Here is a 16,115-nt window from a genome sequence, read left to right as displayed (position 1 = left end):
GGGGCAGGAGAAGGGGACGACAGAGGATGAGATGGCTGGATGGCATCACTGACTCGATGGACATGAGTCTGAGTGAACTCTGGGAGTTGGTGATGGACAGGGAGGCCTGGCGTGCTGCGATTCATGGGGTCGCAAAGAGTCAGACACGACTGAGCGACTCAACTGAACTTGATTGTATATTTTCAGGGCAAAAATACCATAAACCAAGTCAAAGTCAGGCTGACACAAGTTGCAAAATATATCATAAAGGTCAATATGTTTATCTATCTTAGAAACTTGAGTGAAGGGGAAAAGGCATGAATAAAGTATGTGAAGAGACAACTCATCTAAAAATAAGGCAATGACTCTTACCCATGTCAAACAGTGTTTGACCTTGCTTGTAAGAAACTACATTGAGATACTATTTCTTGCTTATCAAATTGGAAAAAGTATAACATACTCTTTGGGCAAAGCTTTGGGGAAATGGGCACTCTTACATTGCCTGTGGCTTTTCAAATTTGTACAGTTCTCTTAGAGGGCATTTTGGTAATATTTAATAAAACTACAATTGCATTTACTTTTTGACCCAGCATTTACCTTTTTTCCTCTCGCTTCAGTGGTTTTTGATGAGAAGTCAGCTGTTATTTGTGTAATTGTTCACCTTTAGGTAATGTATGTTTCTCTGGTTGCTTTCAAGCTTTCCCTTTATTTTTGTTTTTTAACAGTTTGGATTATGATGTGTCTGTGTGGGTTTTGTTTATAGTTACTGAATTTTTTTGTATATCTGAGTTTCTTTGATCTGTGGGCTGATTATTTTATCAATTCTAAAGAATGCAAATACTTATTTTCCTCCCTTCTTTTTCTGTTTGTTTACTGTAATCTCTATTGACTTGTCAAGTTTACTGATTCGTTCCTTAGGTGTATTCAGTCTACTGATAAGCCTATTGAAGTATTCTTCATCTCTGAGACCATTTTTTATTTCTAACCTTTTCCTTTGGCTCTTTGTCATAGTTTCCATGTCTCTGCTAAAATCCACCATTTACTCATATTGTCCACCTACCCAACTAGACTCATTAACATATTTATCGATTTTTTTTTGAAGAGTCCCTAATTGGTAATTTCGACAGCTCTGTCATACCTGCATTTGATTTTATTAACATTTTGTTTTTTGACAAGGCCATGCTTCCTTGCATGCCTCGTAATTTTGGTGGAATGCAGTATATAGCATGTTTAAAAATTGAAGGGGCTGAAATAAATTTTATGTCCAGCAAGGGGCATATCTTTCTTTCCATCAGGATGTTAGCCTTGAAATTTGAGTGAATCTAATCTGTAGTTGAGCTGGGCCTGGGCTCTATGGTTAGATTCAGCTCACCACAGATTAAGTTATTGGAAAATGAAAGTGTTAGCTGCTCAGTTGTGTGCAACTCTTTGTGACCCCATGGACTATAGGCCACCAGGCTCTTCTGTCCATGGAATTCTCTAGGCAAGAATACTGGGAGTGGGCTGCCAGGCCCTCCTCCAGGGGATCTTCCCGATCCAGGGATTGAAACCCTTGTCTCCTGCATTGCAGGCAGATTCTTTACCGAGTTATTCAAGGGTTGCATCAAAACACTGTCTTTGATATACTTGGAAACTGTATGCCTGAAGAGCTTATTTTAGCTCTCCAATCTCCCTCTGAAGCAGGCCCCATGTTTTACCTCGGGGTTGGGGGCCTCTCGTACAGTTGCTTCTCCCCCAGCTGAAAACTATGAAAAGCAGCACAAGGCCAAAAACGCCTGTGGATTTGTTATCCTCTGGTTTGGCCCTCAGATTTCAGCAGGCCCCACAGAGGTGTGCCTCAGCTGGTGTATCCTTCGGCTCTTCTGCTTTGCCCCACAAACACTCCATGAAAGTCTATGGAAGAGAACTGTGTCTCCCAGGGATTTTAAGGGCCTGTGTCAGGGGCTTCCCTGGTGGCTCAGTGGTACAGAATCTACCTACCAATATAGGAGACAAGGGTTTGATTCCTGGTCCAGGAAGATCCCACATGCCATGGAGTAACTACACCTGTGTGCCACAACTATTCAGCCTGTGCTCTAGAGCCTGGGAGCTGCAACTCCTGAGCCCACACACCCTAAACCCTATGCTCAAGGGAAGCCACTGCCAGGAGAAGCTGGCACACAACAATGAGAGTAGCTTCTGCTTGCTGCAACTAGAGAAAAGCCCACGCAACAATGAAGACCCAGCACAGCCAAAAATAAGCAGAAAATTTTTTTAAAGGGGGCACGTCAGCTAAATTTCATTACAAGCTCAGTTGTTCAGTTGTCTCCTTACCTGCATCTGTGGAAGCTTCCTCCTCTCTGCACTGTCCTGTTCACAGCCATGTCAAAGATGAAAGCAACTGTTACAACCTCTCTTCTAGGAAGTGCTTTTACTTTTTGGATTCAATAGGTTTTCAACCTTAGCTCTGCTGCTGCTGCTGCTGCTAAGCTGCTTCAGTCGTGTCCGATTCTGTGGGACCCCATAGACGGCCTCCCACCAGGCTCCCCCGTCCCTGGGATTCTCCAGGCAAGAACACTGGAGTGGGTTGCCATTTCCTTCTCCAATGCATGAAAGTGAAAAGTGAAAATGAAGTCGCTCAGTCATGTCCAACTCCTAGTGACCCCATGGACTGCAGCCTACCAGGCTCCTCTGTCCATGGGATTTTCCAGGCAAGAGTACTGGAGTGGGGTGCCATCACCTTCTCTGAACCTTAGCTCTGGCAGGCTCTAAATATTTTGTAGTTTATGCAGCTTCTCATTGGTAGGACGGGAGCAGTGTGTTTTTATTAATAGTTTTTTGTTCTTTTTAATATGCCTACTGGTGTATTTTAAATTACACATATGCCATTCATTGTATTTCTATTTGCCAGAGCTATTCTATTTATGAGCTTCCCTGGTGGCTCAGTGGTAAAGAATCCGCCTGCAATGCAGGAGACACGGTTCAACCCCTGGGTCGGGAAGATCCTTGGGGGAAGGAAATGGCAACCCAGTCCAGTATTCTTGCCTGGGAAATCCCATAGACAGAGGAGCCTGGTGGGCTACAGTCCATGGGGTTGCAAAGAGTACGACATGACTGAGCAACTAAAACAACACTCTATTCATATGAGTGAGCTGCAGATGGCCTACTCCTTTAGAATGCATTTCTTATGCAAAAGGACATTTTCTTATATAACCCATTTAGGTTTTTTGGTACTACAGAACTTGATGTAGAAAAGATGAGAGAATCTGCCATTTCTTAATGACTCTCATTTAAGCAGCAATTTGGCTAAAGGCAAAAAATGGCCTCTGCAGAATCTATTATGCTAAATTTTAGCAGTATTTTCACATTTTCAGAGGAAAGCTGTAGGCTTATTCCAAGAACACAAGTATAGAAATAGATCTACCAGATCTCAAATACTTTAAGAAGTCAGTGATCTGGAATTTTCTTTATCAACATCTTTCCTATTGCCTATAAAATAGTCATCCTACCTGTCATTCTAAAAAGGCATGCATTCATAAGTTATATATCAAGTGTTTTGAGTAACACATAGTTTGCACATCAAAAAGGTATGTGAAAAGCACACAGTAGGTATGCAGTCCACTTGCCCTGCTGGCTCACATGTTAACAGAGGAAATCCAAAAGGCTATAATATTTTTTTTCCTCCAAAAAAGTCAAATTTATTATTTCACATCAACTTTATAGAAGTTAAAGAGAATAATCAAGTTGTTTCATAGACTGGAAGGTGACTTATTAACTCCCTTTTATGTCCAAACCTCATCAGTCACTACATTTGTGAGGTAAATCAGCCAAATACTTGAAATCCAGATGAATTTTAAGATCTTCAATCTGTCCTGTTGAATATTCACAGTATTGAATAAATAAATCCCTTCAGATAAATGAATTTAAATGTTTGCAATATTCTAGCATACTTGATGGAGAAGGCAATGGCACCCCACTCCAGTACTCTTGCTTGGAAAATCCCATGGACGGAGGAGCCTGGTAGGCTGCAGTCCATGGGGTCGCTAAGAGTCGGACACGACTGAGAGACTTCACTTTCACTTTTCACTTTCATGCATTGGAGAAGGAAATGGCAACCCACTCCAGTGTTCTTGCCTGGAGAATCCCAGGGACAGGGGAGCCTGGTGGGCTGCCATCTATGGGGTCACACAGAGTCGGACACGACTGAAGCGACACAGCAGCAGCAGCAGCAGCATACTTGAGATGGAGAAGAAAATGGCAACCCACTCCAGTATTCTTGCCTGGAGAATCCCAGGGACAGAGGAGCCTGGTGGGCTGCCGTCTGTGGGGTCACACAGAGTCGGACACGACTGATGTGACTTAGCAGCAGCATACGTGAGAAGCCTTTCCCACAGTCATCATAAACATGAGGAAAAATTTTACTGTGTTTAGTAGCAACATGTCTGTTAACATTTGTATGAAGTCTACTCCGAAACCCACACACTTGACAAACAAAGAAGTTTTTACATTTGTCAAATGTGATTTTGCTTAAGAAGCTATACTGTCCATGTTCTCCATTGTTATACTTATCACTTAACTCTATTAATGTACACGCATGCTTGTTTACCACAAGGCCATGCAAGTCTTCTGGATCATTCGTTTCATGTTCACAGAACAGACACAAGTACTGTTCATCACAGCTGCTCCTGGAAATGTAGGTAGAGTTCACTGCTTGAAGAGAACTGTATGTCACATTACTTACACCAATAAAGGTGATCACTAAAATGGGTGTCTGCAACGTGCTGTCTGAAGTTCTCAAAAATTACTGTCTTATAATCACACTATTTATAAATGTAGGGATCCTCTTCATGCAGGTTGGCATGTTCGATCAGAAGCATGTTGGTAGAGAAACTCTCTTTGCATACTCGACACACGTTTGAATCAGTACGCTTGTGCTTCAAGATCATACACCTGCTTTAAATCGGAAAAATATTTGCTGTTGAACTCAAAGAGTTCACATTTATAGAGGCCACCATTGCCAGCTCCCAGTAAAGGCCATTTCTGCTGTGCAGTCACATTCAAAGCTCAGCTCTTGTCAACAATTTTGCAAAGTTCAGCTGGTGGCTTTTCATCAGTTTGGGCTTGGAATCTGTCAGAGGAATTGTTTCCTGTCTCTATATCATAGTCTTCAGAAATTGCATGCACTTCTGCGGCAACTGGAACACCTTCAGCAGTCTGAACTTCTAGGGGGCTCTCCTCTTGGGTTTGCTGGTGGAGTGATTCAGGGGAGCACAGTCTTTCATCACAAATTTCAATATCAGCAGATTTTTCTGTAGGAAAGGCAGTGTGGTCTAGAAGTCTAAGTACAGGACTGGAAACCAGGTAGTTTTAATTTCTGTTTCTGGCCTATATTCCATCTGTAAATTTTGGCAATTCATTTGACATCTCTGTATCAGAATCAAAGATTTTGCTGTCAATTTAAGTCTGGTTATCTCACAGAACATACACTGTAACAATGATCAGAAGAACTTCCATTCAATCCATCTGCAATTCTGCTTATTCCAGAAGAATCTGAATAATGAGAAGGATGTAAAGTTTTCCTTTTTCTTTTTTTAGGATATTCATTCGTATCTTTTTAATTTGGTGTAATTCGTAATACTGGAGTGAGGAAAACTGAATTACAGGGAAATTTTCACAGATGGTGAAATATTCCAGTACCCGGGGGTACCCGACCAGCCCAGGCGCAGCTGCGAGGCAGCGGCCAAGAGGCCCGAGCGTGGGCAGAGGGGCGGCCCTGCTCAGGTTGGTGCTCCACTGGGCCCTATAATACAGTATTTTAAAGAACATCAAGTTTCTTTTTTTTAGAACTTCTAGCATTTTCCAGCTAGGAAGAATTCAAGTCCTAAACAAATGCAAGGTAATAAAACAGACATCATACTGACTGAAAAAGGTTGGTCTCAGAGAACAAGAAAGCAGACTATTCCAATCGTGTCTGCACACATGTTTATGGAATCATGCTTACTGAGTACCTCAGGTAGGCTGGCCCACAAGACTTGATTTAAAGGTGGGGGTGGGGAAGACTGGGCTTCCCAGGAGGCACTAGTGGTAAAGAACCCACCTGCCAATGCAGGAGACATAAGAGACATGGATTCGATCCCTGGGTTGGGAAGATCCCCTGGAGGAGGGCATGGCAACCCAGTATTCCTGCCTGGAAAATCCCATGGACAGAGGAGCCTGGTAGGCTGAAGTCCATAGGGTCACAAAGAGACACGAATGAGCAACTTAGCATGCACACATGTGGGGAGGACTTATGCATCTATATTATAGCTAGTTGGTGCTGCAGGACACTGCTTTTTAAAATATTTTTATTTATTTTTTGGCTGCACCAGGTCTTAGTTGCAGCATGTGAACTTTCTTAGCTGTGACGTGTGGGATCTAGTTCCCTGACCAGGAAGCAAACCCGGGGCCCCTGCATTGGGAATGTGGAATCTCAGCCACTGGACCGCCAGGGAAGTCTCACATAGGCCACTGCTTTTTACAATGTTTTGCTCGCTAGTGGCTTGGGATGAGGAAGGTGGGTGAGACACTGGAGATGGACACAAAGATGCGCCCCTAGCATGAGTAGTGGGAGATGATCAGCTGAAGGAAAAGGTGGCAAAGGAGGAGGAGCCATTGTTGCAAGAAAGCAAAGGAGCAGAAAAAGCTTTTTTGGAAAGTAAGCAAAGAGACACTAAGAGTTAAAAATGGTGAGGAGAGATAGATACTAAATTTTGGTAAAAACATAGATATCAACTAATGGATATAGCAGTATGTATGTTGGGCTACACCCCACAGCTCTGCAAGTTTTGTAGTTGCCCAGCCTTGAGACTGAAAAAGAACCCAGAGATAGCGACAGAGACATCAAAGGCTTAATAGATGGGAGGTCTTACATACCTCAAGCAGGTCCTGGAGAATCCACATGTAACAGACTGTGGACAAGACATGGGAGCAGTCTTCGCTACCTGGAGGGAAAAGGCTACTATTTATACAAATAATTGACATCAGGTTGGCTCATCAGCTACCAGGGAAACCAGCAGCTGAGGCACGTCCCTCATTGCCCCTTGGGTTAATGACCATCACAAGAGTAGATATTGCCCTTTAATAAATTAGCAGATGGAGCTCTTCTGGCCTAAGGGGCAAGCATGCTTATGAGAACAGGGCACAGGTGAAGCAGGGACTGGTTAAGCAGGGGGCTCAAAGAGCAAGAGAATAGCCATCTTGCATGGCCCGATCATATACTCCTTCCCTACCTATCCTGAATGACCCTTATAGTCACAGGGGTCGTATGGGGGTTCTGATGACACACACAGCTGTTCTAGACTCCATTCACTGTTTTTTTTGCATTGCCTGAGGACTCAGGCAGGCCTTTTGTAATATCTTCCACCTGTTGTAACGCATTGCAGACGACACAGGGAACAATAGCTGTTATCACGCTGTATCACTGCTTTGCCCCCTTCTGTAGCTAAAGTCAGAAACCCAAGGTACTCTTACTATTTTACCATTGCCACAGGTCCCAACCAAGCCCTACAAACCTGCTCCTAAGTCCATGTCCCTAAAGCCTGTGTCTGTAATTGTTTAGGGGTGATGGGTTCAGTGTATGGTTGTCTTTTGTAGCTAACCCAGGTCCTTGTATTTTGTCTATGTGAAGCCTACCCCGTACAATGAGATGAACCATGAGGATGGAGCTGCTACTTTTAAGCTGGGAAAAGACTGAGGTTAACAGAATATCACCAATATAATGGAAGAGAAAGCTATCTCTCCCAGTAGACACCTGTCACAGGTCCCCAGATGCTAGTGGACGGCCACCTTGGCATCACCCCCACAGCTTTCTGTTCCCCGTCCTTATGTCCTTATTTCCTGGTGCCTTGGCGTTCCCCAGGAGTTTCCTCAGCCTCTTGGCTGGCTCAGCAATTGTTGGGCTACACCCCTTGGCCTGCAAGCCTTGTAGTTGCCCAACCTCAAGACTGAAGAAAGAGCTCAGAGACAGTGACCCAGATATAAATGGCTCCATAGGTCGGGAATCTTACCCATCTGAAGCAAGGTCCTGGAGTGACACACTGCCATGTGCGGCAGACAGTAAGCAGGACACAGCAGCCATCTTTGCCACAGCAGATGTGGGGGAGGAGCCTGCCATTTACAGGGGGAACTGATGTCAGCTATTGGCTCATCAGCAACCAGGGAAACCAGCAACTGAGGCACTTCCCTCATTGCTCCTTGAGCATCAGAAGGTGTTTTCCTTTAATAAACTAGCAGGTGGAGCCATTCTGGCCTAAGAGGCAGGGGGCAAGCACATTCATGTGAGTAGGGTATAGGTAAAGCAAGGGCTCAAAGACCAAGAGAACAGCCATCTAGAGTGGTCTGACTATACAGTACATAACTGATTATACAGTACATAACTAAGGTCCCTGCACTGCAGGCTGTCCTTGCACTGACAGAGAAGCCCCGAGAGTGGAGGGTTTTGATGACTTCTAAGACTCAAGAGTTAGAGTAGAGAGGAGATGGCAGGTAGTTCAATCTTTCCACCAGAGACGGCTACAGCCAATCTTCCCTCTCTGCCTCAAATTACCTAGGTGCACATACAACTGCCTCTGCAAATACTAATCTTTCTCCATTATCCAGATTTCTATTTCATATTTCTATTAGCATGACTTTTATCCTGTGAAATTGTGCTCACTCAGTCATGTCTGACTCTTTGCAACCCCGTGGACTGTAACCCACTTGGCTCCTCAGTCCATGAGAATTTCCCAGGCAAGAATCCTGGTGTGGGTTGCCATTTCCTACTCCAGGCGATCTGTGAAATAATAGCCTATCATGTAAAGCAGCATTTGATTCTTTCTTGATCTTATTTACAATATAAGGATAATTTAATCAACCAGGAATGGGTCTATTACAGTAGTTCTCAAACTCGAGTGTATATTACAGTCACCTGGAAGGTTTGTTAAACCACAGTTTGCTGGACCTCATCCCAGAATTTCTAATCCAGTGGTTCTGTGGAAAGAACAGAATTTGCATGTCTAATAAGTCCCCTGGGTGAGGCTGCTGCTGTTTCCAGAATCATTTGCTCTGTTATAGTCACCTGGGATGAATGATGATTCCAGCTGTTCCCCCATCATCATGCTTCTCTTTGATAAAAGGAAAAGGAAAGAGCATCTCAGTTCACATTGATAAAAAAAAAGTTACATTCAAAATGTTGTACAACTGATTGCAACTCACCAGGGTGCTGACACCAGGCTTGAGAACAACTTTAAACTATTGACCAAAGGAAGGGTCTGGATTACTTACAGAGGCAAAATGCTGTCAGTTGGGCAGAATGTCAGGATTAGTATCTTTCTAAGAGTCAGCTAGATCCTTTTGAAGAGGACTTCTTGAAAATTAAATGTTTCTTTAAATAGAACTATGACAAGCACTCCCTCATTCCTGTATTTTTTTCTGATCGATGCAATGGCAAAGCCTGTTTTAATGAGATATGATTTTATAAGTTATTTGGCATCAAGTTACTTGTGTTTGATGAGATAATTCATTTCTTATCCTTGTCATATGCATAATACTCAATTTCTTCACCCAAGGAACAACTGATCAATAAATATTTGTTGAATGAATATTCAACATCATAAAACTGAGTATAATTCTTGTGTTGTCCTGTTGGCTGCATAAGGATAATAGACATGGTGCTAAAAACTCAAGTTGTTAAGGTGAGGGAAACAAAGGGAGAAATCTTCAGAAAAAAGATGTAGTGGGGAGACATGTTGTTTTACCGAGGAACTTTCATGCAAGAGCCTCTGCCACGACAGTAGATTATGTAGATTACTGTCTGCACCAGAATGTGCAGCTGGGGGTGACATGGGACTGGGACCCAGCCTGCATTCTGTTCATCTACTCATCAAGCCACGTACCTGAGCATGGGGCTGCCACCATCCAAGGAAAGAATAGGTTTGCCTAATTAATCTCAAAGATGCATGCTCAGTTGCTCAGCCATGTCTGAATTGCTGTGACACTTTGGATGATAGCCCATCAGGCTCCTCTGTCCATGGGATTTTCCAGGCAAGAATACTGGAGTGGATTGCCATTTCCTCTTCTAGGAGATCTTCCCGACCCAGGGATTGAATCTGAGTCGCCTGTGTCTTCAGCATTGTAGGCAGATTCTTTACCCATTGAGCCATCAGGGAAGCCCCCAATACCGATTAACTCTTGGCAGCCTAGTTTCCCTGTGTCTGGATTTTTCTCCATTAATTGGTCATTGGCCATCTTGAAAATGTTGGCGGGTACATATTGTTTCACCTGAACACTTCATGCATGGAACCCCATGGTGGACCTCCAAGAATTCTTTGTTGCCATGCCCCCATCAGCAGAGGATTGGACTCTTTTCTATGAATACTGATGGACAGCTTTACTTTGTGGATTTAGGGATTCTGGGAAGGCCTGATAAATGATCCCCAGAGGAATCTTACCCTATTTAACAACTAGAGCTTGACATTCCAATTTAATTTGATCATCTTAGCTCAAGGCATGTTGAAATGAAACAAGTAATTAAGAATTATTCTGCTGTCAGTGTACTGCTTTTAGCACTCTGTGGTTATGTATGTCACAGTACTGAGCAGAAGACATTATGGATTTACTTGGCTGAGCCATTTCCCTTATCCTAGGCTCTCTGGGTCTTGTCTCAGTTTTAGTCCTCTCATTTTCCCCAGTACTTCCTACAATCTCTGTTACATAGTAGGCCCTCAGCAGATGTTTATTGACTAAATGAATCACCAACAATCCTATCACATCCTTGTTTAGTTTATTCAGAAAAATTAAGATTCTATGTTCATAACCTCAAAATTTTATTTTTAAGGTACGCTAAAGATTTTGATTTCTTATTTTCTGATCTAGATGGTAAACCCAAATTAGTTCTTCGCATCTTTAGATTTACAGATGTCTTATCATTTGGAATAAAAATCACTTCACAGAAAATGGTTTGTCATTACCATCTGCTTCTTTCATTTGACTCTGTTCAATTTTCAAATGAGCTTTAACATTCTACTCTAGTACATATTATTTTCATTGCTTTTCTTCATATTTTGGGCATTTGTTCTGGCACTATCCATTAGACCATATCCTCCTCTTACATGGAGCAATGGCTAGCAAATGGCCGTTCACCAGGAACTACATTTCCCAGCCCTCATTGGGTCAAGTTGTGGTCATGTGACTAGTCCACACCAATAAAATGTGATCAGAAATGATGTCTTCTTCTAGGCCAATATAAAAAAGTATACTTCCTCTGTACCCCTTTTTTCTTTTGCTGGTTGTCATAGAGCAATAATGAGCCTTGTAATCTTTACTGTACTATGGATTCCTTTGGCACACATTAAAAGCCTCTGAATCCCTTTGCAGAATGTTTGTTAAATGTATACAAATCTAGAATTATAAAGGAAACAAACTATATTAAATAAAATTATTAGACTATTTAGAAAATCAGTAATACATAATATATCTGAGTATATTCATTATCTATCACTATGTAACAAATTACCATAAAACAAATTTTTTTCATGGTTTCTGTGGGTCAGGAGCAGCTTAACTGGGCAGTTCTGGTCCAGAGTCTTTCAAAAGGCTACATTCAAGGTGACAATTAGGAATGCAATCATCTGGAAGCTCGAGTCGGGGAAAGACCCACTGCTAAGCTTGCTCAAACAGCTGTTGGCAGGTTTCAGTCCTTTGTCACATCCATTCCTCCACAGAGTTCTCATGTCATGGCAGCATGACCTCCCCAAGAGCAAGCACTCAAAGAAAGGGCACAGAATCCATTGAAATGTTATAGCCTAATCTCAGAAATGACATAGAATCACTTTTACCAGAATCTATTCACTAGAAGAGTATTACACAAAGGTGCGAATGCCAGGAAACTGGGGGCCATGCAAAAGCCTGCATACCACAATGATTTTTTTGTTTTTGTTTTGTATTAAAATACAAGATCTAGAGGAAAGTCTAATAACCACTGCAATTTTGAAAGTGTGCTGAGTATAAGTGATTCTTTGAAAGTTTGGCAACAACAGTGATGATTTAAAAAATCTATGATTTGTTTGTTACAAAGATGCAAGTACTGCTAATAGTTTCTGTGGTTCTTGCCTATATTTATAATTAAAGGAAAGGACAAATTTTGGTTTGAAATTAACAGTGATGTAACTTTTCCCTTGCAAATATATGGGCAGCCCTGAATTCTATCCATGAATCCTTTGGAGGTTAGCAGACTCTTGAATTCTAGCCAATGACCCTATGAGATTGGAGAGCCCCAGATAGCTTAGTACCCCAAATCACTACTTGAGGAAATAGTTATCAAACCATTACAATTGCCTTGATCTGTTGAGAGAGAGAAAGCCTCTATCATGTGTGAGCCATTATATAGAGTCTATTTGTTATTAAAACTATTTGTTGTCTAGTCCCTAAGTTTTGTCCAACTCTTTTGTGACCCTGTGGACTATAGCCCACCAGGGGCCTGTCACAGGGTTTCCCAGGCAAGAATCTGGAGTGGGTTGCCATTTCCTTCTCCAGGGGATCTTCCCAACCCAGGGATCAAACCTATGTCTCCTGCATTGACAGGCAGATTCTTTACCAATGAGCCATTCTCTCTCTCTCTCTTTAGTCGATAAGTCAAGTCTGACTCTTTGCCGTGGACTACAGCCTGCCAGGCTCCTCTGTCCATGGGATCCTCTAGGCAAGAATACTGGAGTGGGTTGCCACTTCCTTCTCCAGGGGATCTTTCCGACCCAGGAATCAAACCTGGGTCTCCTGCATTGCAGGTAGATTCTTTACCAACTAAGCTATGAAGGAAGCCCCAATGAGCCATTAGGGAAGTCCATTTGGTACTACAGCCTATCCTATACTCCCTAATACATTTGCCAATTAATTACAATATTATTTCTACTTTATTTTGTCCTTCAACATACACTTTTGAGTAAAATTTTAACTTACCTTTGTGTTAAATTCCATAAATTTATCTGCTATTTTAGAGCATTCATCTCATTCCACTATCATCTAATTCACTAACTTAATATGTACATGTAATAAAGACATGTAGAGACTAAATTATATTATTCCAGTGACTTTTATTTTTTTCTTCAGGTTTCAGTTTTATACACCAGATGGTTGCCAGCTGGATCCTTATGAATAAATTGTAAATAATCAATAATAATCAATATTTTTATGGCTCATGCTCCTAAAAGATATTTAAGCACGTTAATGAACTTGTGTTCAAACAATGAGCATCTCATCACAGGGACAACAGATCATCCCACATCCCATTGGCAGAAATATCTCCCTGGGACAAGTAATGGAGTCTGAAAGACTGAAGGTATCTAGGTAAAGCTTCTGGATGGGTTTGTGTTAAAAGAAATTAACCTAGTTATAGTACAAGGTTGGGAGAAGGCAATGGCAACCCAGTCCAGTACTCTTGCCTGGAAAATCCCATGGACTGAGAAGCCTGGTAGGCTGCAGTCCATGGGGTCGCTAAGAGTCGGACACGACTGAGCGTCTTCACTTTCACTTTTCACTTTCTTGCACTGGAGAAGGAAACGGTGACCCACTCCAGTGTTCTTGTCTGGAGAATCCCAGGGACGGGGGAGCCTGGTAGGTTGCCGTCTATGGGGTCCCACAGGGTCGGACATGACTGAAGCGACTTAGCAGCAGCAGCAGCAGCAGTACAAGGTTGAAGGGGTTTTGTTGTCATGGACATTAAAAAAAAATGGTACAACCACTAAGAAAACAAAGTCGGGTCTGTGATTTTACAATTCTTTCTAAATTGAATTTTAAAGATGAGCCAGTGGTGTTAATTTCAACCTAACTAGCCAGATCCTAGTATGACAAAATGAATTTTGAAAATAATTGTCTTGCAAAAGATCAAGTCATTTTTAGGCATATATATAATGGCTGGTTGGAATTCAGCATAAAGATTCCTTTTAAATGGAAGCGAACCATGTAACACTTATAGTTTTCTTACTGAACTATATAGTACTCCCTTTCACTGTTCAAGAGAAGATTCATTAAGCAAAAACAGCACTATAGGGCACTCCAGAAAAAAAAAAAAAGAAACAACAATTCTCTCTGGAAGCAAATATCCCCCAGCAGTAATTTAGAACTAGATTGATCAAAATGGTGATTTACTAATGAATATTTCATTTTCCTCTATTAAAGTATAATTTTGACCATGATTTATAAGAACCACATACAAAAAAAAAATCTTTTCTTACTTAGTTCTTAGCTCCTCATTATCTTATGCAACTTAAGTAAAACTAAATGGTCTAAAGTGAAGACAAATTTGTATTATAATAGCAGTGCTTATTGTAAAAGTTTTAGAATATACAGAAAAGCTTGCCGCAACTAGAGAAAGCCCATGCACAGCAACAAAGACCCAGTGCAGCCAAAAATACATAAATAAAATAAATTAAAAAAAGAAAAAGTGTTGTGCTACATTGAAATTAGTTACAGAATGATAATATATATATATATACTCATATAATTTTATTACTTTATTATAAAATTCTAATGCAGTTTTCTTTATGAAAAGCTATAGAATGGAGTTAAACTGTTGGGTCTCTGATAATGTTTGTAGACCATCTAAAGTATAAAATTATTATGACCCTGTATAAGATTATATAACTTATATTGGAAAGAGCAAACCATCTACAAAGATGGCCAGAACTTTTCTTATGACTTGGATTTATCTGACAACTCCCAGTAACTTTAAAACCTAGATGAATATTTATTTCCCTTACATTTACTTTTTACTTCCTTTCAGTTTCATGGGGCAAAAATCAGGTATTTTCATAAACAAAGCATAGCCTAAGGTTTGGAGGAAGAGAAGATTCAGGTGTGGCACTGATAATTTATTTTCTGTCTTGATGAAAAATTGTGCTGAATAACAGAATAAAACATGGCATCAAAATTCATCTAGTTGACTTTATCTACTTTTCAAATTTCAATCATTTTTTGACATTGACACAATCATTTATCTCTGAAAAGTTGGAGGGCATATGCCTTCCCTGCAGGCAATTTATATATTTATAACTGAGCCATCTTCTCAGAGAGATTATTTAATTCTGCTTCCTCTTCCACACCTGTCATCCCATTGTATACACCCTTAGTGTCTCATTTTTCTAATGCTTTAAACATTTAATTTCCAGTTAATATGCACCTTAAATTCATCCTTGAGCTGTCTAGGCTTGAATGCAGATATCATTACCCTATAGTCCCCTTGACACAATGAATTCACAATTTCTGTGCATTTTGTTACCCGCCCCCTCTTGGCTTTTCTTAAGGCACTAATAAATATACCAGCCTGAAACCCTCAAATAGATTTTCATTTCACATTTATCCTTTTGAACAGCCTGGTGCAGCATATAACTGTGGCCCAGATCTGGGAACTACTTAGCCTCCCCTAATGCGAATAGTTTTGTGGTACATGTGATGCGTGGTGCATGTTAGAGTTAGAGCTGGATAATTCCAACAATGTCATTGCTGAGAAAGTACAGCAGGTCAGGGTAATGTTATTACTTATCTTGTGCTTTAAATGCATAAATACAAAAGGAAATTTGAAAAGACATAAAACACTAATACTTAAAATTACAGTTCTACTTAAGATAGAACTATATTATGCATCATTTCTCTATCAAGACCATTTAATCATTACTTGGACACTGAAATTTTTTTAAAAATTTATTTTATTTATTTGGCTGCATCAGGTCTTCATTGCAGCATGCAGGATCTTTAGTTGTGGCATACGAATTCTTGTTTGTGGCATGTGGGGTCTAGTTCTTTGACTAAGGATCAGATCTTGGCTTCCTGCATTGGGAATGCAGAGTCTTAGCCACTGGACCACCAGAAAAGTCCCTTAAATTTCTAAATTTGTTTACTTTGGGGTAATAAGAGAATGTTCAGATAAATATATATGCATGTGTACATATGCTAGACTATGTATCTTATTACTTAGAATCAGATATATGGGAACTATTAACCAACTTGCATATAAGAGGAACAGTACAAGGTCAGGTTGATCTAATATTACCTCTACTAATAGTATTTACATGGTTAAAACTGCTGTGAAAAGATGGTAGTCTTTAGAGCCGGATGGACATTTGATAAATTTAGTTGACATGTGACTTTGG

The 16,115-nt window shown here is 40.9% G+C and overlaps 1 pseudogene; it reads right to left on the bottom strand.

Annotated features, from left to right (window-relative positions):
* Positions 1-3,697: 3,697 nt before the first annotated feature.
* LOC106700987 (zinc finger protein 639-like) lies at positions 3,698-10,221 on the bottom strand (annotated as a pseudogene).
* Positions 10,222-16,115: the final 5,894 nt, after the last annotated feature.

This window comes from Bos mutus, chromosome 9 (genome assembly GCF_027580195.1).
Source record: "Bos mutus isolate GX-2022 chromosome 9, NWIPB_WYAK_1.1, whole genome shotgun sequence".
NCBI lineage: Eukaryota > Metazoa > Chordata > Mammalia > Artiodactyla > Bovidae > Bos > Bos mutus.
This window is presented reverse-complemented; position numbering and strand designations above follow the sequence as displayed.